Below are 25,290 nucleotides of genomic sequence, written 5' to 3'. Positions count from 1 at the left end.
CCAGCAGCAGCTACTACATGATCTAAACCTCAGGCATTCACATCCAGCGAGCCCGCGGCAACATCTGCTCCCACAGCGTCGAGGACCCCCGCTCCACCATGCTCGATCAGAGCATCTTCCACCGCTGTAACAACCCCATTGTCTAGCTCAAAGAACTCTCTCATGGCCACAATTACATCAGGAGGAAGCTGCTCTTTGAACTTTACAGCGAAGGCATCCAGGGTGGCAGTGGTGACGTCCTGCCCGTTCTTGATGATGCCCAGGCTGCGGCCAATAAACTGCTCAGCCGCCTGTGCCGCCGGCGTCGTTGCTGCGAGGACAGCAGGGCGCCTGATCCTCTGCAGGGAGAGGCCACCCACCTTGGAGATCTTCACGCCAGCGAGAGTTTTCCGACGGGCTGCCGGCTTCCTGGGTGGTGTTGAAGCAGGGGAAGGAGGGAGATCCGGAGCAGACATCAAGAGCGCAGGCTGGCGAGCACAGAACAGCGGTTCCGGGAGAGCCACCCCCAGGCTTGGCACAAGCAGCTCAGCAAGCCCCGCCGGCAACACATCATCATCTGCACGTTTACGAGCCCGTGGAGAGGTCGGGGTTCGCTGCAGGGGGCCACTGCTGAGGAGGGGTGGTGTAGGAGATGCCTCAAAGCCGGGAGGGCGTACTGGCGAGACGTGGAGGAGGGGGCTCAACATGGAGACCGGCGAGCAAAGCTCAATGAGTGCTGGACTCCTCCTCTTGAATGGCCTCTGTAGCAACCCTAGCCTCATCACGCTTGGAGGGGGTGGTGAGCGGAGCACGGACTTGGGGGAGAGGGGCGGCGAAGCCGGAGGAGTGCGGGCGTCCCTTGAGTCCCGCCTGGCACTGCCTGGGCGCGCGTGCCTAGACGGGCTGCGACCACGAGCCTCCACCGGAGCAGCCAGAGCGGTGGCCGGAGGGGCTCGACCCATCTCCAGGGCGCAAGCCTCGGGGTCGCAGTCGGCGCCGGAGCCGAAGAGGACAGGGGCGGCGCCGGAGCCCAAGAGGACAGGGGCGGCGGCCGGCGGGGGCGGCGGCGATGCAGCGCGCCTGCGGCCGTCGCGGTTGCCGCGGTGGTCATCCCTGCTTCCCCTGTCTTGGCCATGCTGCTGATCGTCGCGTGGCGCACGGGAAAGGCTCCTGTGGGCACGTGCACCGCTATCTTGACCTCCCCTGGACGCGTCGCGCCCGTCGCGGCCACGACCGCGGTCACCATCTTCATCTCGGTCGCGCCAATCCTGACGCACGGGACGAGAGACGCGCTCACGCCTGTCGCGAGCTTTGGCCTCGCCATCCACGATGTTGTAGCGCCACGTGAATGGCTTGGAGACCAGCCTACCCGAGGAGGGATCCTCATGGATGTCGAGGTGCACGAGGACCCGATGCTCGAGTCCTTTCCTGCCGTAGATCGGAGCACCCCCGTTGCGAGCGGGAAGGATGACCCAGCTCACTCGCGGGACCTTGCTAAGGCAGGGCGCCCATGCCCAGAGGCTCAGGACCTGGGTGTCCGTCTTCAACTTGGACGCGGGCTCGATGTAGTCGAGGGAGCACCCGGAGCCGACAGCGTTGGCGACGGCGAGCTCATCCCAGGCGTAGAGGGGGAGGCCCTCGAGGCATAGGCGAACATGCTGGCCGAGGTCGACGTGCTCCGCGTGCGCCTCAAGCCGCCACGCCCGCAGCTGCAGCTTGGTGTCCCCGAACGGCAGCACACGACGGGAGGCGGCCAGCTCGGCGTGATGCTTGTGGATGAACCGCACGAGATACTTCTCAGGGTGGTGGAGGACGACGACCACGTCAGGTTGCAGCGCCCCGAGCCTGTCAGCGAGGAACGCGGCCATCTCGTTGGTGGAGACTTGGCGGTCCCGGTCGAACTAGGCGAGGACGGCGTTGGACTCCAGGAGGGCCATCTCCAGCTGCATGGCGGGGGTGTTGTGGATGGTGGCGGACACCTCCGGGCGGACGGAGTGGTCGCCAGCCCAGGCCGAGGTCGCAGCAGCGGAGGCCATCGCAGCCGGCGGGGACGGGGACTGGTCGGCCTTCTGCAGGATCCGAGGCGGCGGAGGGGGTGGCGTTGTGCACTGCCTAGGCGCGCCGGGACGCAGATGAGGGCGCGGGGCGTGGAAGCAGTCGCGCGCCCAGTGGCCCGAGCGAAAGCAGCGCCTGCAGGTGACGGGGTTTCGGCAGTCGACGGCCCGGTGTCGGTGGCCAAGGCAGTGGAAGCAGAGCCCCTTTATCCACGCAGGGGGAGGAGCGCGCGCAGTGAATGCCCCAGCTGGCTTGGCCGGCGAGCGTGGCCGCCGTGATTTGACCTCAACCCATGGCGCGGTCTTCTCAACCTCGAGCCCCGCGGCCGCCGCGCCGCGCGGCCTTGATTGCTCAGCGGCATCCTGCACTGGCGCAGGCCGAAAGCAAGCGAGCCATCCCGCGGCAGAGCCTCCATTAAGATCCCTGGCGTCCGACGAGATGGCGGTACGGGCAGCCCCAGCCGCATTGAAGCCGGTAGGTGGGGAAGCAGCGTTGGCGAGCAGGCCGGGAGGGGTTTCCAGCACCACCTGCACCTCATCAGCAGGGAGACGCGGTCGACCCGGGGAAGGAGGCGGAGGCGTGTCGAAGTCCAGATCTGGATCGGGCACACCTGGGAGCACCGGGGACGAGGCCTGCGAAGCAGGGAACTCCCAGAGGAGCTGCTGGGACGGGCGGTGGAGGCCGGCCAGGAGGGCAGCGGGAAGGGAGTGAGGTGTGGCCGACGACGCCGGAGCGAGCGCCGCCGGTATGGGCCGGTGGAGCGGTGGTGGGTTGGGAGCGGGCATGGTCCTGCCTTTTTTCTCTCTATCTTGTGAAGTCTTCAGGAAAAGGAGGCAACAGGAATTCACGTTTGGGCTGTTTAGATATATTTTTTATGGGGTTGGCTGTTAAGATAAACTTCATCCTTTCTTGCTTAATCGACCAGAACACAAGATGAAAGATCAGCGAAGTGCGATGGCTTGGTATCATGTGCCACAACAAATTTAGCTTGTTTCATAGAAAGCATTATCCCAAGACACTGTAATGCTCTGTACTTCCACATCATATCTTGGCGTTTCTTGGAAGGATAATTTTGCTTCTATTTAACTGGTTTATTCTCATTTTAAATGCGAATATAAAAAATGATGTGGAAATCATCTTAGATATATGTACTACTAATTTGTTTTAAAAATTAGCAAACTAAAAGGAAAGAAAAACTCGTCTTACCAAATATTTTTGTGACATCATTTCTAAGAACACAAATGAATTTTTCACAAATTAGTTTCATTCATCAATAACTGTTCAATTTTTGTATATATATATATATATATATATATATATATATATATATATATATATATATATATATATATATATCAAATTGTGCTACGTTGTATCAATAATATATGCCCAATGTATCATCTCTGTGTACTTTATTTTCTGTTTTTACTTTAAACCTAGGTTGTAAAGTACATCAAAATGGTTTTGAGACACTGACATGTCATGAAAAGTATTGCATACAGTTCTACACATACGATGGCCATGTGCCATCAGTCCTCCGTGCCAGATCAACATTGCACATACGACCAACCAGGTTTTATGTAACGTTTGTTTTGCTTCCCCGCAAAAATACAAATAACACTAAATTTAATTTTGTAGGATAGGTCAGTTCCTTTGATTTTAGTGAGGGTGTCATGAGAGAATTGTGATCAAAGACAGGGGAAATTATTCAGTTTTGGTCACTTCACATAGGAGGAAAAGAAACAGAAAAACTTGATGCAAAGTTCAACATGGAGGAAACCAGTAAATCAAAAGGTGGGAAAGTTGACGGAGAGATTTTTATATTAAGATCAGAATTCACTTAATACACCCAGTTATCGAATCCTGGATGTTGCAATTTGCACAGGCCTCATTTGGATCTTGCACTGCATTTACCAGACATTCCGTACCGTATCCACTTCTTTGATATTTTAAGAGGGCCGGGATGAAAGAGTAACTGATTGTGGTGAGAGTTTTCCTTCTTGTCAGTTGATGGTGTTACAAGAGTTAAATGCACAGTTGAGTTGTAGCTTTCAGAAATTCAACTTAATTACTTGAGCAATTAGATCAGATCTGATGACTATGGTGGTTTGCCTCAAAGTGGGGGGTTACAACTTACAATGCAGTCAAATCGCTTGAACTATTCCGCTTGGGTAGTTCTGAAGCCAACATGGTCGTTCGGCCATAGGACCGTCCTAGATTAGCTAGCTCATGGCTTGCAATATTTTTCTCGTGCATGGCTCAACAAAAGACGACTTGCAATATTTTGCTTATAACTAAGATATATCTTTCACAAGACGATTACCAAGCTTTCCAGCCAGATGGGCGTATCAGGATCGATGTGTCCACTCACACTGATCATAGAGACTGACTCCAGGATGAGATAGTTGTTCGTCTTAGCCTACAGTTTTTTTTCTTTGAGCATAGTTATTATTTTCATTTAGTTGTTTAGGACATCAACTAATATTTCTTGTTAGATCTCTCGTACTAGACTTGCGGTGCAAGGCCGTACAAGGTCATGTGCTAAACCAAGTGAGACGTCAAAGCAGGTTTGCAAAATGGCTATACGATCATAATCTCGGACGACCTTATAACATGGGTTGCCGGCTACGTCATGTGCTGTCCTGCACGATGAAGTGCTCAGAGGCTTTAGAGTTCTGGAACTTGGTGAGGACCTTAAAACAGAGTATCAGTGTTGTTGTACATGACGGCTCAGATTAGAAATAACAAAGACAAGACCTACCTTTCCATATGGCAGGGAGCTCACTCAAGACCTCAACAGAAAGGGATGAAAAAGCCATAGGAAAGAGAGGCAGAGGGAAGGGATCTCCGTTCAAGCTTGCAGCTCATCACAAGGCCAAGAACACGCTTCGCTAGAACCAAGAGAGATTACCTAGTGTAGCTTGAAGACGACGTGGACAGAGTACCTAAGAAACCAACTTCTCTCGGTCACCCTTGACGGTGCCTTCTGCAGCGAGCGACGCAACGAGCACGCCTAGGTGGTGTCTCATGAGCCGATGGAGCAAGGGTCTGGTTACTCGGCAAGCCTTGGAAGCAGCTTGTGAGCTGCCAAAGGTGACCTCCAAGAGTATAAGCATTTTCAGAGAGGTCAATGGTGCAACTATACTGAAATTAGAACATTGTCAGTGGCGAAAATCATATGATGATTTGTAGATGAAGACTCTAAAACTAATCCGCTAATCGCAATATATTTCTTGCATAACCTTTCTCGTGATATGCTTTAAACCTTTCTAGTGAACAATACCATTTCGAGGAAGTTTATGTAGTGGCACACAAATAAAAAATGACAATATACACAAAGATATACTAAATTGGTGAAGATAAATTTAACCGGCAATATGTGGGCTTTTATCAATTTATACAATTCATTGCTATAAATATAAACAACACTAAAAGGGGACACTTCCTTAGGTCATACATAGATGAAAATATTGCATTATAGATCATATACATGTGGCATATTGCGAATAAAATAGCTATCAAAATTCAAACGTGAGAATAGCGTGTGTGTTTGCAGCAAGCATAAACCCTAACCCCCCTCCTCCTGCTTTAACAGTGCTGTTGTAGCCAACGTTGGGCTGAGGAAGGTATGTTGATTACTATTATTTTTACTGAATTATGGAAGTTCTTTGGGCTGAATCCTCCTTGTAGCTGACTTTACTGGAAACATTACCAAAGTCGCCCAGGAATGGTTGGTGGGTTACATATATTCTGAGTTATGACATGCTACATCGCGGCATCATCCCAGTGATTACAGCGGTATCCATCTCCCTTTATAACAAGTGGGCTCAATGATAAATAATAGTACATATGTTATTTTCATGCTTTAGAGCAAACCAATGTGACCACATCCATCCAACTATGCCCAAAGTCCAGCCAGAGGAACATATGAAGCACAATGAAAAAGGGACATATCATGACAAGCTATGTGGTGGTCGAATAGGAAGAGGAGGCATATGGAATCAATAGACTCTCTGATGGCTCGTTAGACAATGCGGCTATCAAATTTCAAGTGAAATGCATTTGACGTCAGGCGCGTGCTTGCTAAGTATATCATAGCACTTCATGCTAATCTTTCGTTTTTGATGTTGCAACGTCACCACTGAATAGGACGTCACCAGCAAGTCAAAGCATAATAGTTGCCTGGTCTCGACAATGATCTGTCTTACCATCGGGCTGACACATATGTCATTTGCTCGGGCATGGACTTATGGACATCAACTAGTTGTCAACTTTGTAGATTGTTAGCTCCCCACCCCCTTTTTTTTGTTCAAGTCATTCACATAAGATGGATTGGAATTCTCTGACCTAGGGTATGTCTTTACCCTATACGCGTCATGTTTAATTTGCTTAGGATTAGTTGAGCATTTCCCAGGATAAGATACAATGTATAGTCAAATTGCCGTTTCACTTCTGAAATGGTTTGACGCCGGGTAGCCACGTCCATGCATTGCAGTTTTCATTGTGAACCTCTCTGTTGTCAATGCCTAATTCTGTACTTCTGATGCTAATTTTAACTAATTCGGCATTATTTATGATCCTTATTAAAGAATTATTCCCATTTTCAGAAAATGTACTAGAGAGCTAAAAAACTTGATGTCTGTGGGATTTTCACGTCACATTTCATATCAGGATTAGCAAGCTCACAACAAGATAAAGAAAAGTTACTCATTTTCTTTATAATGTGTTATACCAAGTCAGACATAACTAAATCACTTTTCCCGGTCACACGTAGTGCATAATTAGTAGGTTACTAATCAGCGTAGCTCATCTTATTTTAAGCTATTAATGACTTATTTTTAGGCGATTTTCTGTTGTATGCTTGTTTAAGTTATCCTACCTAAGAAACCTCCTCTGGCGCTCCCACGGGCGGCAGGGGAGGAAACCCTAGCCGCCGCTGCCGAACCGCGACCCTCTCCCCATCCCTCCCCTCGCCGCCGCCAGGGCGTGCCGGCGGGCGAAGCCCGCCCGGCATGGGCGGCGGCGGGGCGCTCTCTCCTTCTCGCGAGGCGGGATCGCCGTGGGGCGATCTACCCTGGCCGGAACACGGCGTTGTGCGGGGCGCGGCGATGCTGGGCTGCCACGGTGGCTGGCGTGGAGGGCTGCACGAGGCGGGCTGCGTGCTGGTGATGGTTACGGCGGCCGGTGGTCGTTCTGCCGGATCTGGACGCGGGGGCGGTGGCACCTGTGCTAGGCAGAGTCGGGCGAGATCCCCTTCGGGCTGGCATCCGTGGTGCATGCGGTTTTGCTGGTTGCTCGCCGGATTCGTCCTGTAGCTTGCGCTCGGCCTTGATCGGCGCCGAGGCAGGTCGGGGAGGCATCCCTGGGGTGCTTGAGATGTGCTATTGGTGGCTGTGCTAGATGTGCAGCTACTGACGGCGGTGGAGTCCGACGGCCCTTCTCCATGGAGGCAGGACAGGGCGGTGGTGGTCATCTCCTCCGTCGGAGGTGGTCGGCCTGAGGCTAGGTGGTCGGATCTCCAGATCCGTCATCTCGTCCCGGCTATGAGTCGGGGAAACATGGTTGCCGGTGAAAACCGAGCCGACGGCAGGCGATGGCGGCGTCCTCGCCGTTACCTTGATGGAGGCATCGTCGTGTAACTACTGTCAACCCACTCCTGCTGCTCCGGGGGAAACCCTAGGATCTGGTGTTCCAGATCGGACGATGGCGGCACTGCGGTGTCGTTTCTCTCTTGGGAGCATCGTTTGTGGAGCAGCACTGGAAGTCAGAGGCAGGAGGTGGAGCGGCTTCGTCTTGCACGGAGCTTCGGTGGAGATGTCAAGTCATGCCTGACCGACAGGTGCTACGCTTTGTCATGCCTGGTCGGCAGGTGCTACGCACGACAGATCTTCCAAGGACTTCAAGCCGTGTCGGCTGCTGGTACTTGGCAGCATGGCGCTGAGGTGTATGAGTGGCGACCGCGACGTGCTCAGCTGTTTGCGCGCAGGGAGGAGGTATCGTTGGGCGCCATGGTGGCGTCGACGATAGCTGGACCGAGCAAGGTTGATGCATCAGTACAGTTCTGAAGATGGAGCAGTGGCAGTTGGCGGCGGCGGCCTCTGTGAGCACGCCGGACCAGTGTGTGCCCCAGACCCGGCAAGTGGCTAGGTTGGGGTCTCAGGTCTTAGATGTTAGGCTTGGCTGCGATGTCTGTTTGGTATTAGGCCCAGGCTATCTGCGCCCCTTCATCAACTGGATAGGTGTAGCGACAGCTTGTTGCTTAGACGGCGGCTTTAGTCTTACTGTTGTATGACTTTTGTAAGGTCTTGTGAGAATAATTAATAAAGTGGCTGTATGCATCGCCCAGATGCAGAGGCCGGGGGTCAGCCTCCTTTTCAAAAAAAAATGAATGGGTATCATATAGTCTCTTATTATTTCTTGCAGGGAATATACTCCATATAGTTTGACCTTAAGGCTATAAGGTATTTGCGTTTCTTTCTTAACTCTAATACTTGTAGTTACATAGTGTGTGTGCGCCCTTTTTCTTATTTAGAGAAAAGGCCTCGGATTTAAATTAACAAATCCATCAAATAGGCCAAGATTACACCGACAAACAGCTTACAAAGAAAAGAAAATACGACAAGTGGAAAGCTAGTAGAACAGCTCACAACCCACAGCAGAGCAAGGACACAAGAATACATACAAGAAGCACCGCTAGCAAAGCCACGACCATCGCAACCACTATGGCCTACACCCGAAAGACAGCTAAGGACTATTATACCACTTAGTAGATAGCCAACTGTTATTCCAAAATTATTCAGTTAGGCTTGACTTTAAGGCCATCATGTATTCGTGTCTCAACTCCAGTACTTGTCGTAGTTACACACTGCGTACCACCATACAGATAAAGGTTTCCCTGTTATTATTCTCGAATTATTCACTTAGCGTGTGGTTTGTGACTTGCCATTGTAGCCGTGATATCAAGAACCCATCAAGGGGTAGCAAAAGATGGAAAAGCTCAATTGTGACATGCTTAATTTAGAGTTCTTTTGAAATGTTCAGTTTGTCGGTCTGATTTACAATATACCGATTTTAGTGGCATCTATTGATTCAGAGTGTTCCAATTATGGCCCCGCTAACTACTCTTTTCGGGAATACGCAAAGCTTGCATATCATTTCATGATGAAGAAGATAGAATGAGTACATGAGGTGGTACAACATATGACACGAACGCAAGGGGTGTAAACATGGTGCCCGAAGCGAAGAGACAAGAGATACTCGACACAAGAACAAAGAAGAACACAGCTAAACTCGCCGACCAGAGAAGCTATCTAACCAACAACCAAACGGCCAAACATCTCCAAATCCGGCACCGAGGACGCCGCGAGCAACAAAAAACTTCTGGAGGGAGTTTTTTCTAAACGAATAAACCAAAAGTACCAACTCATCCGATTTCGATGCCAGAAGTGTTTTTCTTTAAAGAAGGATAACCCCTAGCCTCTGCATCAGGACGATGCATACAATTATTTTATTAATTATTCATCAAAACCTTAGAAAGTAATATATCCATAAGTATGAAGCCACCATCTTGGCAACATGTGTCGCTACTCCTATCAACTTGATGAAGGGTTGCCTACTGTCCAGGCGGCCTGCCCAGACCTCACACCAAAGCCCAACATCTAAAACCAGCGGCCTCAACCAAGCCACAGTCGCCGGGTCTGGGGCACACACCGGTCTAGCGCACTCTCAGCGGACACCGCATGCGCATGCTGCAGAGGCCGCCGCCGCAGTCTTTCATTGATCCATCTTTAGAGCAGGTATCGACGCATCGACCTTGCTAGGCCTGTCGTAGACGCCACTGTGACGCCAGACAACGCCACCTCCCTATGCACGTCAATCATCACGCATCTGTCGCTGAGACCCTGCAACGCCACGCCACCGAGACTCTACGTCACTGATACGTCACATGAAACGTCGTCGATGCCAGAAGTTGTTGATACTGAGATATGGGCTAACAAATGCGAATTCAAAATTGCAACACACATTTTCCATACACCTTTGATGCGGAATAATGCTTGTGACTTCTAGCATCGACACTTATATGCATATTAATTAGTGTTATTTGGTTATGAACTCCTTAAAACATGTGTGGTAGATGGTAGTCCCTTCCCGGGCCCCTTTACACCATTTCTAATCTAGGCAGTTTATGAAACTCGGCGTCACCTACAAGCTCGTCATTTCAGTTGTGTGACGGTTGATTTGTCATCGTTGTCACAATAGGAAAAGGAAAAGGAAGCATTATTGGGTATGTGTTTGGTTACCTGCATGGTGAAGTAGACTGGCATTTAGCCTACCATGTCTGGAAATATAGCTATATGCATGGTCAAGGAGAAGCTTCCTGGTGCTAGGTAATAGTGGTGCGCATTTTCATCATGGCTAGCATTTTTTTGGCGAAAAGACCTGGGGATTATATTGAAGATTCAAAAGTAGTACAAAGGACCCAAAAGTTACAACACAGAGTAGAACCACCGGCTCGAGAGGAAGGCACGCTATCACTGCCACCGCTCCTTTGCTGGAGGAATTACCCTTGCAAAGAAAACCATGGAGATCGAACGGGAAGTCCTCGATCTTTGGTCATGAAAAACCAGCACAACGGAGCTATATCCAACGCGAGTGAATCCTCTCCAAAATCCGGAGGTCCACCCTCAGCAACACACCAACACCCAACCTCCACATCGTCGATGGGGAGCTTGCATGGCTAGCTGATGACTAATGTGATGCAATGGTTCTTGGGATCTGACGGAAGTGTGCATTCAAGTTATAATGATTGACTAACCTACACTCTTGGAGAATGTATAAAACATGTAACTGCAGCAGGTAATCTGAGTCACTTTGCCTCAATGCTTTCACATGTCACATACAATATGAAAGGCATATGTGATCCATGTGCAGTTATCCATAAACGTTAGCAAAGTGAACCAGTGCAAGGTCATTGACCTACCTTACAGACAACCCACTAATGTTTGGCGACTAACGTGAATCATGAGTTATGATTTCTCACATCGTATCATTAAGATCTCAATGTGAGAGTGGTTGTCTAGCCAGTAGCCTCGACAATAAATAGTAATATGTTATCTTCATGCTACCGAGCAAGTTAACATGGCCAAATTCATCTAACTACATGTGAACTGTAGTTGCAAATACAGAGAAAGCTGAAAAGGCAAGTTTCAAGGGCACGGTGGTCGGATAGGAAAAGGAGGCATCTGGAATAAATAGCCTCCTGGTTGGCTTGCCTGTCCCCGAATATCCTTGACCATCAGTAAACCATAGTCATAGTAAAGAATGTCGATGTTCAAGAGACCGGAGCATGCAATGCCCCTCATTCACTGTCTACACAATAATGTCACTCGTAGCACCAATAATACCAGGAGAACATGGGCAAAGCCAGCACAACATTAATCTTAAATAGCTCAGCTGCACAGCGAGATGGCAATAAAGTTGGATCGGACTATATCGATCAGATGCCATGTAGCCAGCCACTAGAAGATCAAAAACTACTAAAGCTTTCAGTCATCTTGACCCTTGAGCAAGGGCTTTCTTTCCTAGCAAGGTCAACATTGTAGCTCGCCTTCAAGATGCATAGTCGCTCGATGTAAGAAAGCAACGCTTCATTCTAAAAAAACACCCCACATCCCATCTCCATACTCTTTGTACTTTGCTTTTAGTTGAATAGTAATCTCTCTGTTATCCCAAAAATAAAATCACAACGACATTGTGTTACCTCACTCAGTTCTTTAAATCATTGTCTATCTCTCCTCTCAAAATATGTTCATGATCCCGCAAACAATTCTCTATTTTGTACTTGGAAATGATCAATGGTGGGTGGCTAGATTAATGTGTATAATGGAAACATGCATGAAACCCATACTTTGTGAAAGAGTCGCTCAAAATAAAAAAAGATGGACACAAAGTGCAGATCCTTGGCGATGGCCCATCTGTACTTGGTGAATGGCCAATGGAACATTCGAAAGTATCAATTCCTTTGAATAAGTTCCATGAGTCATATTTTTTTTACTACAACAGAGCTTATATGTCGAGACACATGTCATAAACTAAACACCCTTGACTAGGTGTTAATGCAAAGTTGATCATCCGGTACAGCTATGATGCCTACATGGCAACGTAACTTTAATTATCATGTCATCAAAAATTGATTCCTATAGCAATGGCACAAATATCTAGTGCCTTCTCTATACCACCAAGATTTAAGAAGATGATCACCCATTATTGGAAGATGTTGCTCATAGAGCCGTCACGGTGAACATATAGTTCATGTTACAAGGTTTTCCATGGATAGCACCCTCAGCTGAGGGAAGCAGCTATCCATTGGCAGTTTGTCACTATAACTTTCTCAAAGATGCTTCCCGAAAACGTTTCAATTGCAGGTGGGCTGCAACATTAATGGAGTTAATGGACAAGGGTGTGAGAGTATGTTCACTTTTGCAGTATGCTAGTGGCTTAGTGCATGAAACAATGGAGAAAACAAAGACAACAATATTCACAAATGAAATCAACCACAACATCATGGTGACTTTTGAAGTCAAGTTATTGTATGTTACCATGTTACCAAACATCAGACTTGCATCAATTATTTACAATGGTCAACTTTGCTAACACATCTTTGTTTCAAGTAAACCATGTGTGGCAACGGCGATAAAAATTGAAGATTGACCCTAAGGTCTCTTCTAGTGTCAAAATACATAGGATGTCAAAATGCCTAGCATATGAATGACTCGGGTTGATTTATACTCCATTTGGCATTCCTGTGGTTTACAACAAATTTATTGTTGTTTAGTGCATGTACTTGTTTTTTTAATCGTGTGCGATGGTTCTATAAATTACAATAACAAATGTGATGGGGTTTATCTAAATATTTTGTCTTACAAATAGATTAATAGACTTTGCAAACTTCATTTTAATAATAATAATAATAATAATAATAATAATAATAATAATAATAATAATAATAATAAGGAAATCGAGAAACCCCAACAAAAAATAAAACTCACTGCTAAAGTTAAATCAAATTGTATTGGACTAGAAAAATTGTGGTCCAAGAAAGCTAGGAAACCGGTATTCTGACCTTGTTAAGAATTCTTTTCTAAATAATACTAGCTTCCTGTCTACCTGTGCCGCAAGTAGAATCTCATAGACTCATACTTTCACAGACTTTATAACTTAACGGTTATAGAAATCAAGAACAAATGCCAGGATTTCATCAGTGGTTTCTCGGATTGCATCATAGGAAAGATACAACAAAAAGGAGTATATTGTGTGAGTTGTTTGCAGTAGGCTAATAACATCAATACTATATTATAAGCAATAAAGTAGTTAACAAAAATTCAAGCATGAGGACAGCGTGTTTCTTTTTGAAAAGGAGGGTAACCTCCGGCCTCTCTATCATAGTGATGCATGCAGCCATATTATTAAATAAAGTGCGGAACAAAGTCTGGAGTCCAAATCTGACTCACAAGCGGAGCTTAACAAAAGGAAATTAAAATATGCCACAGCCGGCGAAAATAGCAACATGCTACAATGCCTATACACCTAGCTCGTCATCTAAATTGGTTGAAGATAACCCATGCTACCGTCTCCCAACGGTTGCACCCAGTAACCAAAAGCTCCCTGGAGTCCGCACGAGTGAGTAACGGCCACATACGGATCCAAGCAGTGGCTCTGTAAATAACCTGCAAAAAGTTAATAAAGTTTTTCCGGTTAAAGATCATGTCATTTTGTTATTCCATATAGCCCAAAGTAGTGCATATATCCCTATCCAAATACGTCTCACTATATTTGGTTCCACTCCATTTAGCCACATCCCAAAAGCGTGTTAATGCAAGTTGGAGGATTAACATTGAAGGCTATATGTATCGTGCGTCATAGTAGTTTTGCCACGGGCAATCGAGAAAGAGGTGTTGTATAGTTTCATCCTTGTCACAAAACAACATCTAGAGGTATCTACCCACCTTCGCTTTACCAAATTATCTTTCATCAATATCACTCCCTTGTGGACAAACCGCATGAAGATTTTAAGTCTAAGCGGAACTTAATTCTTCCAGATATGAAGGGATCTCGGGATTGGCCTAGAGTCAATTAGATCCAAATACATAGATTTCACTGAGAAACTATCATTCGTAGATAATTTTGAGTGAATGGTGTCTGACTAATCAGAGAGTTGTACAACCTTCAACCTGCGGACCAAGTGCAGCCATGAGTTTCATTGTTCCCCCACAGAGACCTCCTGAATTGGATAATAAGGGGGACCGACTGTAATACTATAGCAACATAATCTTTCTTGCCTTGTACAATATTATATAAAGTGGGATATTGTAAGTCTAGGGGCGTCTCCCCTAACCATGCATCTTCCCTGAATCTAGTCGTGTTACCATTACCAATGATAAATTTCACCCTCTGTAAAATGAAGACTTTCATCCTCATTAACCATTTCTAGAACGGCGAGTCATTAGGCCTAGTGGTAACCTGGGCCAAAGTCTGAAATTGGAGGTACTTATTACGCAAAATTTGTATCCATGTACCCTCAGCGTCAGTAGATAGTCTGAATAACCATTTGGAGAGGAGGCATTTATTCTTAACTTCTAAGTTCTCGATCCCTAACCCGCCTTGGTCTTTGGTTCTGCAAATAATATCCCATATGGCCAATTTGTATTTCGTCTTAACCTCATCGCATTGCCAGAAAAATTAAGATCGATAGAAGTCTAATATTTTCCATACCCCTACCGGTACTTCAAAGAAAGATAGGAGGAACATCGACAGACTCGTCAACACTGAGTTTATCAGCACTAGTCGACCTCCATAAGACATAAGCTTGCCCTTCCAATAGGTTAGCCTTTTCTGAATCTATCTTCAATGCACTTCCACTCCTTATTTGACAATCGGCGATGGTGAATTGGGATCCCTAGGTAACTGAACAGTAGTGAACCCAGTTCACAACCGAACAGTTGTTTATATGCATCTTCTTCCTCCTTGGCTCTCCTAAAAATAACAATTAGCTTTTGTTAATATTAATTTTGAGTCCCGAAAATTGTTCAAATAAGCAAAGCACTAGCTTCATATTTCTAGCTTTTGCAATATCATGTTCCATGAATATAATTGTGCCATCAGCGTATCGTAGTATGGACACTCCCCCATCCACAAGATGTGGAACTAGTCCGTCTACTTGGCCATTTTCGTTAGCCCGACCAATAAGTACTGCCAACATATCCGCTACTATGTTAAACAGAGCGGGAGACATCGAGTCTACCTGTCATAATCCCTTATGTGTCTAGAAATAATGACATGTGTCATCATTCACCTTAATCCCAACACTACCTTTCTGAATAAAGGAATCCACATGTTTCCTCTAGGCTTCATTGAACCCCTTCATACGTAAAGCTTGTTAGAGGAAGGGCCATTTGACCTTGTCATACGCTTTCTCAAAATCCACTTTGAAAATAACCCCATCTAGTTTCTTTGAATGGATTTCGTGAAGAGTTTCATGTAGGACCACAACCCCTTCTAGGATGTGTCTCCCAGGCATGAAAGTTGTCTAAGTTGGTTGTACAACCGAATGGGCAATCCGCGTCAACCTATTCGTACCAACCTTAGTAAATACTAGTGGTTGGGGCGCCACCGGGTGGCGCCACTTGAGGCGTGCATGTGCGGTGTTAGATAGGTGGCCGCACTTTTCATTCACTTTTTGGCGCTATGAGTAGAACATGTACATGGAACTGCCGGTCAACTCATGTGGCTTACAGGACCAACAAAAATGCATTACCTGCAATATACATTTATAAAATAAATCGGAAATATTATTAATAGGTAGGCTTATATGAACATAGAGTAGTAGTCTTACATCCTACAAAGACTTATACCTATAGAGATGATGGACTGCAGAGCCTAAATTTTCTAAACTCAAGCATCCACAAAATGAAATCATCGCATGATGATGATGAATGATAATCACTGAACATAACTCCAAAGACCTAATAAGAAGCCAAGACTATTCGACTAAAAATTTAATTATGAAAGAGATCACAGCAGGCCGATGATCTGAACTACAACCGAGGAGTTCTTTCCTCCCTCTTTCTCTAAATTACATGTCTGCAAATAAGTTTCAGAACAACAGGGATGGCATGGAGTTCCAGTGAATGAAAATGAATAAATTATGGCTGGCATCTCTGTTTCACCTTCGAAGCTGCATCTCACAAGTTGACTATAACCATTCTAGATGCTCATAATCTTTGGAAGTCCATCAAGCTTTTCAGCATGTACAAACTGCATTACTCCGTACGGGGTTTCATTGGAAACACCGATATATTGTGCCTAGATTAGAAGAGACAAACATGGAATTATATACTGGTTTATGGTTACCTGTCTGCTATCTTTGGCTGTCTTATGCATATACTCTAAGTGAATTATTCAAATGTGCGTTTATGAACACAACAATCATATGTTCATAATCTAGAATAAATCTAGGCTATTATTACAACGAAAATGCACATGGTTTTTAAAGAGTGTGCAAAATACATGCACTAAATCCTTTGGAAAGATAGATCCATACTAAGAATGTGTGCTGAAAACAGTCTGTATAAGACGACAAAATGACTCACAGAGGATGGAAAAGAGAACTCAGATTTACAATTTTCAAGTTTAGTAAGGAAATGCAAAATGTGAAATATGATTATGTATGAATCAATCTGGAACAATATGTGAAAATTATTCTGAGCAAAAATAATCTTTGAAATAAACACTACCCAGTGTATGTGAAGAAAATCAGTGTAGTCTTTAGATAAGCATGAAAGGCTCTTTTCGACACTTTCCTTTATAATGGGACCATCAACACACACCTTTCTGCATTGTACCGATGAAAAGTGTGGTCTGAATAACTAGAAATTTTGGTGGCTAAAGTTGTCTAGTCGGAAACATAGTGAGCAGGGAATGACAAATGGATTCAGAAGCATGCTATCTGAAGTGGAAATCGGGGAACTCCAAATGGATTAGAAAACTGCAAATAAATTATAAGGCCGGTTTAGGGTACTTTATCTCGTGGCTTGGATTTCATCCACCTGCCTACATACAGATCAGTCCTCCCTTGAGTCTCCTTCTTGGCTTGCATTCGGCAGTAACAACCAATAGAAGTGGAGTATTTCAATTAAAACTGGGATCAACTTCAGAAAATAAGACGGTGGTCGAAGGGAAGGAAGGAATGTGTACCGGCAATTTCTGCGGTGTGCAGTATGTTGATGACCTGATTAAAAGAATAAGAGAGCATATCATGGGATTCCTTCTCTGTGCTTTGCTCTCCAAAGATCATCTAAGAGAAGTAAACATTAGACTAAGATGTAAAAAAACTGGACCAACAACAACAACAGAAACATGATGGTTCAGCTCTGCACATACTATTCCAAGAGTTGTCTCGCTAATAAGGAGATCTGAATCTCCCAGCTTCTTGTACGGCAACTTCGCTGGTTCTGGCTGCGGACATGTCTTGGGTGCCATCTTCGGGAATGTTGGGCACTCAACCCTGGTAAGTATGAGGAGATTACAGCGAACGCAAATAGCACCATTTGTCGCGTATATTGTTGTCGAATTTTTTGTTGTTGCATATACTGAAACCCTGTTCTTGCACATTCCAACAAACATATCAAGAAGCAAAAAATCAATGCGTGAAATGATGCAAAAATCAGTTTTTGTTTCGTAGATGCCTAAATCTTTGCTGAAGGAGATTCTAGCAAATTATCCTAGTAATTAGCCACACGCAGCAAAGAAACACCAGTATGCAGTCACTTTAGTCTGCCAAATGTTCAAAAGTTTGGAGAAAATACCATTGTCTTTGCAAAAAGAAACTATCAAGAGGCAAGAACTGGTTACTACAGAGTACAGACTGAAATCTTCATCAACATCACAACAATGCCGATGCTTATAAGCTAATATACCAATAAATCCAATCTATTTGGTCTAGAACATGACGAGTGGAGAATGAAAGAGCAAAAGAATCAATCTCACCCGACATAGTCGAGGATGTCGTTGGAGATCTTGGCGGCTCCCTTGTGCAGGTCTCCCAGGCTGTAGGCCGCTGCCGCTTGATCACTGGCGTCTCCCCTGACCCCGCAGAAAAGCCTCAACAAAGTCTTGGTTTGCAAGCACATCACAAGCAAATTTATAGACGACCCCAACTGACTCCATTCAAAACTGGGTAATTAAGAGAGGGCCTCAATAGCTGGCAGATTCATGCAAGGCTGAAAAACGAGAACAAATTCAAATGTGTACGAGTCAGAGAGCAATGAATGGATGATGGACTCACCATTGAGTTGCAGTTGCAGAGATAACGGCAACGTCTCCGATGCTCTGCATCGAACCCAACACCCCGACAGAACGCAACGCCTTCAGTGTACTGACGACCTGCATCTCCACCCCATGTTGTCTCTTTGCTGCCATCACGGAGAATCCCATGATCCTAGATGCCCGAAAGAACAATGGTATGAAAATTTTCAAAACAGGACTAAGCACTACATGATGTTGTGGTTACCAAATGACATTACTTACAAGTTAATGCACTGCAAAAAATTAGTACACTTTTTCACAGTACTACAGCTTGCATTTGACGAGAACCCATACGTCTTCCTACAAAATGACCAGCTTTAACAATAGAAATGATAACTATATCAAACATGACTCCTGCCCACTAGACCATTACATAACACATAATGGCAGCCATAGTGCTGAACTTCATCACACTGGTAAAGCACAGAGACAACAAGGTCTTCAGTGAAATCTAACAGGCACATAAGACCAAGAAATGTTTAGAGGCTTTAGAATTTAGCAAATATGGGATTTAATAAACAAATTACCTTATATTTTGGACAGAAAATAAAGGAGAGGAGAGATATGTAGTCCCTGACTCCCAATCGCCTTCTCCCTTTCAGCTACTGCAGGGAAAAAGCAATCGAAAGATCAGCACACACCACCATTCAACCACACACACTAGAGCAAGCACAACATGCGCACACCACGACAGCTAACACACACGCACGCCACCGGCAGCACCCGCAGCACAGACGCATGCCCGCTCCACACCACGCCCAGCTGCAACTGCCAACGCCGCCAAGATCTCCACAACTTTTGCTCCAGTGGTAGAGAGAGGATTGGAAGGAGAGAGGGCCGCCGCACAATCACCTTCGATTTGCAGCCGCTGCAGACGGCCTTCAGCGTGACGACGGCAGGGTGGCCCGAGAGGTGTTGCATGATCTCGACCTCGCGGTGGACCGTGTCCTCGACGTTCTTGGGGATATACCAAGAAGCAGTGGTATAAGTGTATAACAGAGCAATGCAGGTATCATGAGAAGCATAAAGAGATGAAGTCATCACAACTCATGGAAGATGAAATGAATACTGGAGTTCTTTATTTCACAAGGAAACAGTAATAAATATCAAATGGCAAAACACATCGCATATATTTGAGCAATAGCACTCTGGCTGTTTATTTTCAGTAGTCACTCAAACATTTAGGCAAGGCCGCAAGGCACATTAGGGGCTGATCAGGTGAGCTAAACATATACAAATAAAAACATTGCCAGGGTGGATAAAGGGCCACATGTTAGAGATGAGTCAATACAAAAATTAAACAAGTTCTGGCAGAATAACTGCGCTGACAAGAGTATGCAATATTACTTGGCAAGTGTAAACTTCAAATGGCATGTAAAATCAACAGTCACTTCCAAATTCGTACAAGTTGTAAAGGCTAGTTATATATGCAATCGAAGTTAAGGGACTTTAGGAGGCGAATCACAACCAAGTTATTAGCAACAAAGCAAAACAAAGTTACCGAGTTACAGTAAAAGCTAACGAAAACTATCAAAAATTCGCATCAACAATATGATATCCGTGCAGTTACAATTCTACTTGGAACTATACAGAAGTCCACACCTTGAACAGCTCAAATCTACAGCCAAGGGAGGGACACGCAGAGAAGAAAATTCTAAACTAAACATGAGCACGATCTCAATCACTACGTCCATAAAGGCTCCTCCGCCGCAGCAGATCGAGAATGACAGGAGGAAGCAGGGAAGGGGATCAAACTCACTCTGTTCTGGTCAACAACGTCGACGATGACGACAAGGCGGCTGTAGTCCTTGCCGTAGTTCACCAGGGCCACCCGCCCGATCAGCACGAACCTCTTGAACGGCTGTACGAGCATAAAAACAACGCACCCATGGTCAACAACCAAGACCACCAGAGAGAAGGCGACAGAAAAGGCCTAACGGCGAGTTGGTTTTCACAGGTCTTCCTACCATAGATCCGAACGGAGCCGAACTTGCCTCGATCTTGTCGCCGAGCTCGTGGTAGGAGACGATGATAGGGTTGGGATCTTTGGACGGTTGGAGACGCAGAGCAAATCGACCGAGGCTGCGAGCTGGGATGGTGCCGAAGGCGGCGGCGATAACCCTAGCCAGAGAGGAGAAAACGAGGGCAAGGAGGAGAAGGGAATTGAGGGACGGCTGGGGCCGTGTGTGCGAGGCGTGCGGGCGTTTTCTTTCTTTTCTTTGCACGCGTTTTCTCTCCCTCTCTCGCACATCCAATTGGCCAGGACAAAGCTCTCTCGCAATTGGCTGTCATGCACAGTACGGGTGTGATGACGTGGACATGTCGAGGGAGCGGTCCTTGCGCGACTCTTATTGGGTTTAATTTTTAAGCTCACTTGACTAGACATATCGGCATGAACTGCTCAATGCGCACAACCTCCTCCTTCTTTGGCAACAACCTTATTGTTCCAAAGTTTAGGTGGAATAGCTGTAGATGACTGTTGAACAAATCATGGAGCATAGGCATAAGATCTCCCTTAATGATATGCCAACATTTCTTATAAAATTCTGCCGAAAACCTATCGGGTCCACGAGCCTTATTCTGCTTGATTTGTGATACTGTTTCAAACACCTCTTTCTTAGTAAACGGAGCAGACAAAACATCGTTCTCGTCTGTGTTGAGCTGAGGTATGTCCCCGATTGCACGCTCATCAAGCGACACAAAATTATCTTCGGGTGTCCCAAAAAGCTTCTTATAAAAGTTGGAGATGTACAACTTTAGGTTGTGATGCCCTACAATCGTACCCTCGTCCTGTTCTGGTTGGATAATTTTCTTCTTTCTGTTCTTCCCATTTGTTATCATGTGAAAAGAACTGGGTGTTGTCATCGCCTTGGACGACCTTTTTCACCTTGGCTCTGAGAGCCCATTTCATCTCTTCTTCTCTAAGAAGAGCTCGCAACTTTTGCTCAGCCTCGCTCTCAATGGTCCGATCTGATACATTAAGAAGGTTAGACTCAGCTTTCAAATCTAACTCATTTATGAGTTGTATAAGTCTCTCTTTCTCCACCTTGTATAATCCATTCTGATTCTTGGCCCAGCCCCTCAAGAACTGGCGCAGGTGTCTAATTTTATTTTGTCGTCTATCAACATTGGAGATACCACCACACTCCTTGGCCCATTCTATAGCAATGAGGTCCATGAAGAGTTCCCTCTCGAACCATCCTAGTTTGAAAGAGAAATTATTTATGTTTCCCACATGGGTCCCTTCTGAAAGAACATGCGGTGCCCCCATGTTTGGTTTTGGTAATTGATGACAATCTCTATGGACTAAGGGTTGCCTTGAGTTATATTTGAAGGATCTGTCCATAGGAATTTCTTGAAGTCCATGTGTTGGTTTCAAGGAGTTTATGTGGTGACCAAGGTGTTATTAAGGAATTATCCAAAGATTGGTCATGTGAGAGTTGAGTTTATTGCAAGCATGTCGTGAAGAAGAAGATTGTGTGATCATTCATGTTTACCTTCAAGACATCATCCAAATGAAGAGAGTTGGAAAGAGTCAAGGTTGATCAAGACTAAGTCAAGAGTGAATCAACTTGATCAACTCACAAAGCGTAGAAGATGTACCGGGAGGGATCAAGCGATCCCATGGTGTGGTAAGCATTGTCAATTACGCTCTGTGTACTAACCCATGATCTTCGTGAGAGTTCTTTGTGGGGTTAGGTTGCAGTGTGCAAGTTCAAGTGAAGCATCATGAAGAGATCAAATGCTTGAAGCTTGCCGTCCATTGTGGTGACAATGGACTTGTGAAGATGTTGCGGTGTGCAAGTTCAAGTGAAGCATCATGAAGAGATCAAATGCTTGAAGCTTGCCGTCCATTGTGGTGGCAATGGACTTGTGAAGATGCGCGGAAGAGTGGCTCACCCATAGTGGAGTATGGGGGAGCAATCAACTAGTCTTCATCGAGCCAACGCAACCAAGAAAGGTAGTCCAACTTGAGGGAGTCAAGATCGTCATCATCTAGCTCAAGTGGACTATGTGCAAGGCAAAGGTTTGCCCTTGATAGGTTTTCTATGTTACCGGTCTCATGACGGTAGTTCGGAGACCGGGTTATAGGATCGATTGCCGTACTATCAAGGGGGGCTCTCGATGAGTAGCTTGATCGTATCGTTCATAGAGAGCTCAAACCATTGCATCCTTGCATCATCTTTATTGGTTCTTGTTTGGTTCTTCTCTTTGTGAGTTTTGGAGCTTATGGTCATCTTGATGACAAGCTCGAGTTCATCGAAAATGGAGTTCACTCGCATCTTCAATGATGTTTTCGATGTTGGAGGTTATGCCGGTTCTTCTCGGTTGGAGGTTTCACTCCTCTATTTGTTGGCATACCTCCCCTGCCTCTTCTTACTATAACCAGTCGCTGTTTTGATGCTACTCGTCGTCTTGTATCCAACAAGCTTGAGTTTTCTCAATTCGGAGCTCATATGAAGAAGTTTTGGCAGTTCTGTTTGGTCCAAGCGGTAGTACCGCGGGCCGGAGCGGTAGTACCGCTTGGGTGCTACAAGCGGCAGTACCGCTCCACAGCGGTAGTACCGCTGGTAGCCCCCAGCCATAGTACCGCTGCGGCTTCGTGCTAGTACCGCCTCGATTCGAGGGGTCTTTTTCCGTGTCGGGTTTTACGGTACTAGCCGCGGTAGTGGAGGCGGTAGTACCGCTCGTGTGCGGTAGTACCGCCCTGACCACCGCGGTAGTACCGCTCTGGGCCCAGCGGCAGTACCGCGAGGGGGAGCGATAGTACCGCTGGCCAAGCGGTAGTACCGCTCTCTGCGGGGCTGTTTGGGGGGGGGGTAACGGTTGGATTTCCCCCCTCCTATAAAAGGGGGTCTTCTTCCCCATTCTACCTTATCTCTTGAGCTCGTGTTCTTCCCCCATTGTTGACCTTCTTCGAGCTTGCTAACTCTCAATCCCTCCATGGATTCTTGCTAGTTTTTGAGGGAAAAGAGAGAGGAGATCTAGATCCACATTTCCACCAATCACTTTCTCCTCTATGTGAGGGGAACCCATTGGATCTAGATCTTGGAGTTCTTGGTGTTCTCCTTCTTGTTCTTCCTCTCATTTTCCTCCCTAGCATTAGTTGCTTCGGTGGGATTTGAGAGAGAAGGACTTGGGCACTCCGTGTGCCCTTGCCATTGCATTTGGTGCATCGGGTTGAGTTCTCCACGGTGATACGTGGAAGTTACAAGTTGAGAAGCTTATTACTCTTGGGTGCTTGGTACCCTTGAGCTTGTTCCTCTTGGGTGCTTGGGCGCCCTAGACGGTTGGTGGTGTTCGGAGCTCAATCATTGTGGTGTAAAGCTCCGGGCAAGCGTCGGGGTCTCCAATTAGGTTGTGGAGATCGCCCCGAGCAATTTGACGGGTACCGGTGACCGCCCCCAAGGGTTGCCAAAGTGTACGGGTTCGGTGACCGCCCCCAAGGGTTGCCATTTGTACGGGTTCGGTGACCGCCCTCAAGAGTCCCTTAGTGGAATCACGGCATCTTGCATTGTGCGAGGGCGTGAGGAGATTACGGTGGCCCTAGTGGCTTCTTGGGGAGCATTGTGCCTCCACACCGCTCCAAACGGAGATTAGCATCCGCAAGGGTGTGAACTTCGGGATACATCGTCGTCTCCGCGTGCCTCGGTTATCTCTTACCCGAGCCCTTTACTTTGTGATAGCCATATTGTTTCTTGTCATATATCTTGCTATCACTTCGTTGTTTACCTTGCTTAGCATAAGTTGCTGGTGCACATAGGTGAGCCTAGTTGTTTTAGGTTTTGTGCTTGTCAAATTAACCGTTAGGTTTATTCCGCATTTGTTCAAGCCTAAACCGTAATTATTTTAAAGCGCCTATTCACCCCCCCTCTAGGCGTCATCCACGATCTTTCACCTTCCCCCAAGTTGACCAGCAACGGTGCATGATCAGAAATTGCTCTGTGCAATGCATGTACCGTTACTAAAGGAAACTTCTGTTCCCACTCTACGCTGGTGAGCACCCTATCCAACTTCTCATATGTTGGAACCGACAAAGAGTCTGCCCACGTGAACTGTCTCCCAGTGAGGTCAATCTCTCTCAAATCGAGACTCTCAATAATCGTGTTAAACATGAATGACCATCTTCCATCGAAGTTGTCATTATTTTTCTCTTCTCCCCTTCTAATTATGTTGAAGTCCACCCCCTCCCCCTCTCCCACAAGGATAAGAAGCCTTTCATCACCACAAATTTTCACCAGATCTGCGAGTAAATCAGGCTTAAATTCAGGTTGAGCTGCACCATATACAGCCACCAATGCCCATCGGAAACCATCAATCTTCGACCTCACCCGAAATTTGACGGCAAAATCTCCATACACCACATTTACCACTTCTAATGACTCACACTTAACCCCAAGTAGTATCCCACCGGATCGACCCCTTGGGGGCAAGCAATGCCAGTCGAACTCAACCCCTCATGAAATAGTAGCATGTGTGCAACAAGCATAAACAACCATTAACTAGGTGAACCTGCCGAGTGCCATAGACCTAACCTACCTTATGGACAACCCGCTAATGGTTGGTGACTAACATAAATCATAAGCTATGATCCAGTACATTGGAGCATCATTGTGATCTCAATGTGAGAGTGGTTTTCTAGCTGGTGACTTCCATGATAAATAGTACTCCATCCGTCTCATAATGTAAAACGTTTTTTGACACTATTATGGGACAGGGGAGCATCATTTTGATCTCAATGTGAGAGTGGTTGTCTAGCATGTGGCCTCCTCAATAAATAGTAGTATATATGTTACCTGGAGCAAGCCAACATGACCAAATCCATCTAACTATGTGAAAAGTGTAGCAAGAGAAACAGAGGGAGCTCAAAGGATAAGTTTCATGGGCAAGTTG

The 25,290-nt window shown here is 46.2% G+C and overlaps 1 pseudogene; it reads right to left on the bottom strand.

Annotated features, from left to right (window-relative positions):
- Positions 1–15,855: 15,855 nt before the first annotated feature.
- On the bottom strand, positions 15,856–24,896 carry LOC123164378 (uncharacterized; annotated as a pseudogene).
- Between the last annotated feature and the right edge of the window lie 394 nt (positions 24,897–25,290).

This window comes from Triticum aestivum, chromosome 7D (assembly GCF_018294505.1).
Source record: "Triticum aestivum cultivar Chinese Spring chromosome 7D, IWGSC CS RefSeq v2.1, whole genome shotgun sequence".
NCBI lineage: Eukaryota > Viridiplantae > Streptophyta > Magnoliopsida > Poales > Poaceae > Triticum > Triticum aestivum.
The sequence above is the reverse complement of the archived record's forward strand: the minus strand, read 5'-3'. Positions and strand labels throughout refer to the sequence as shown.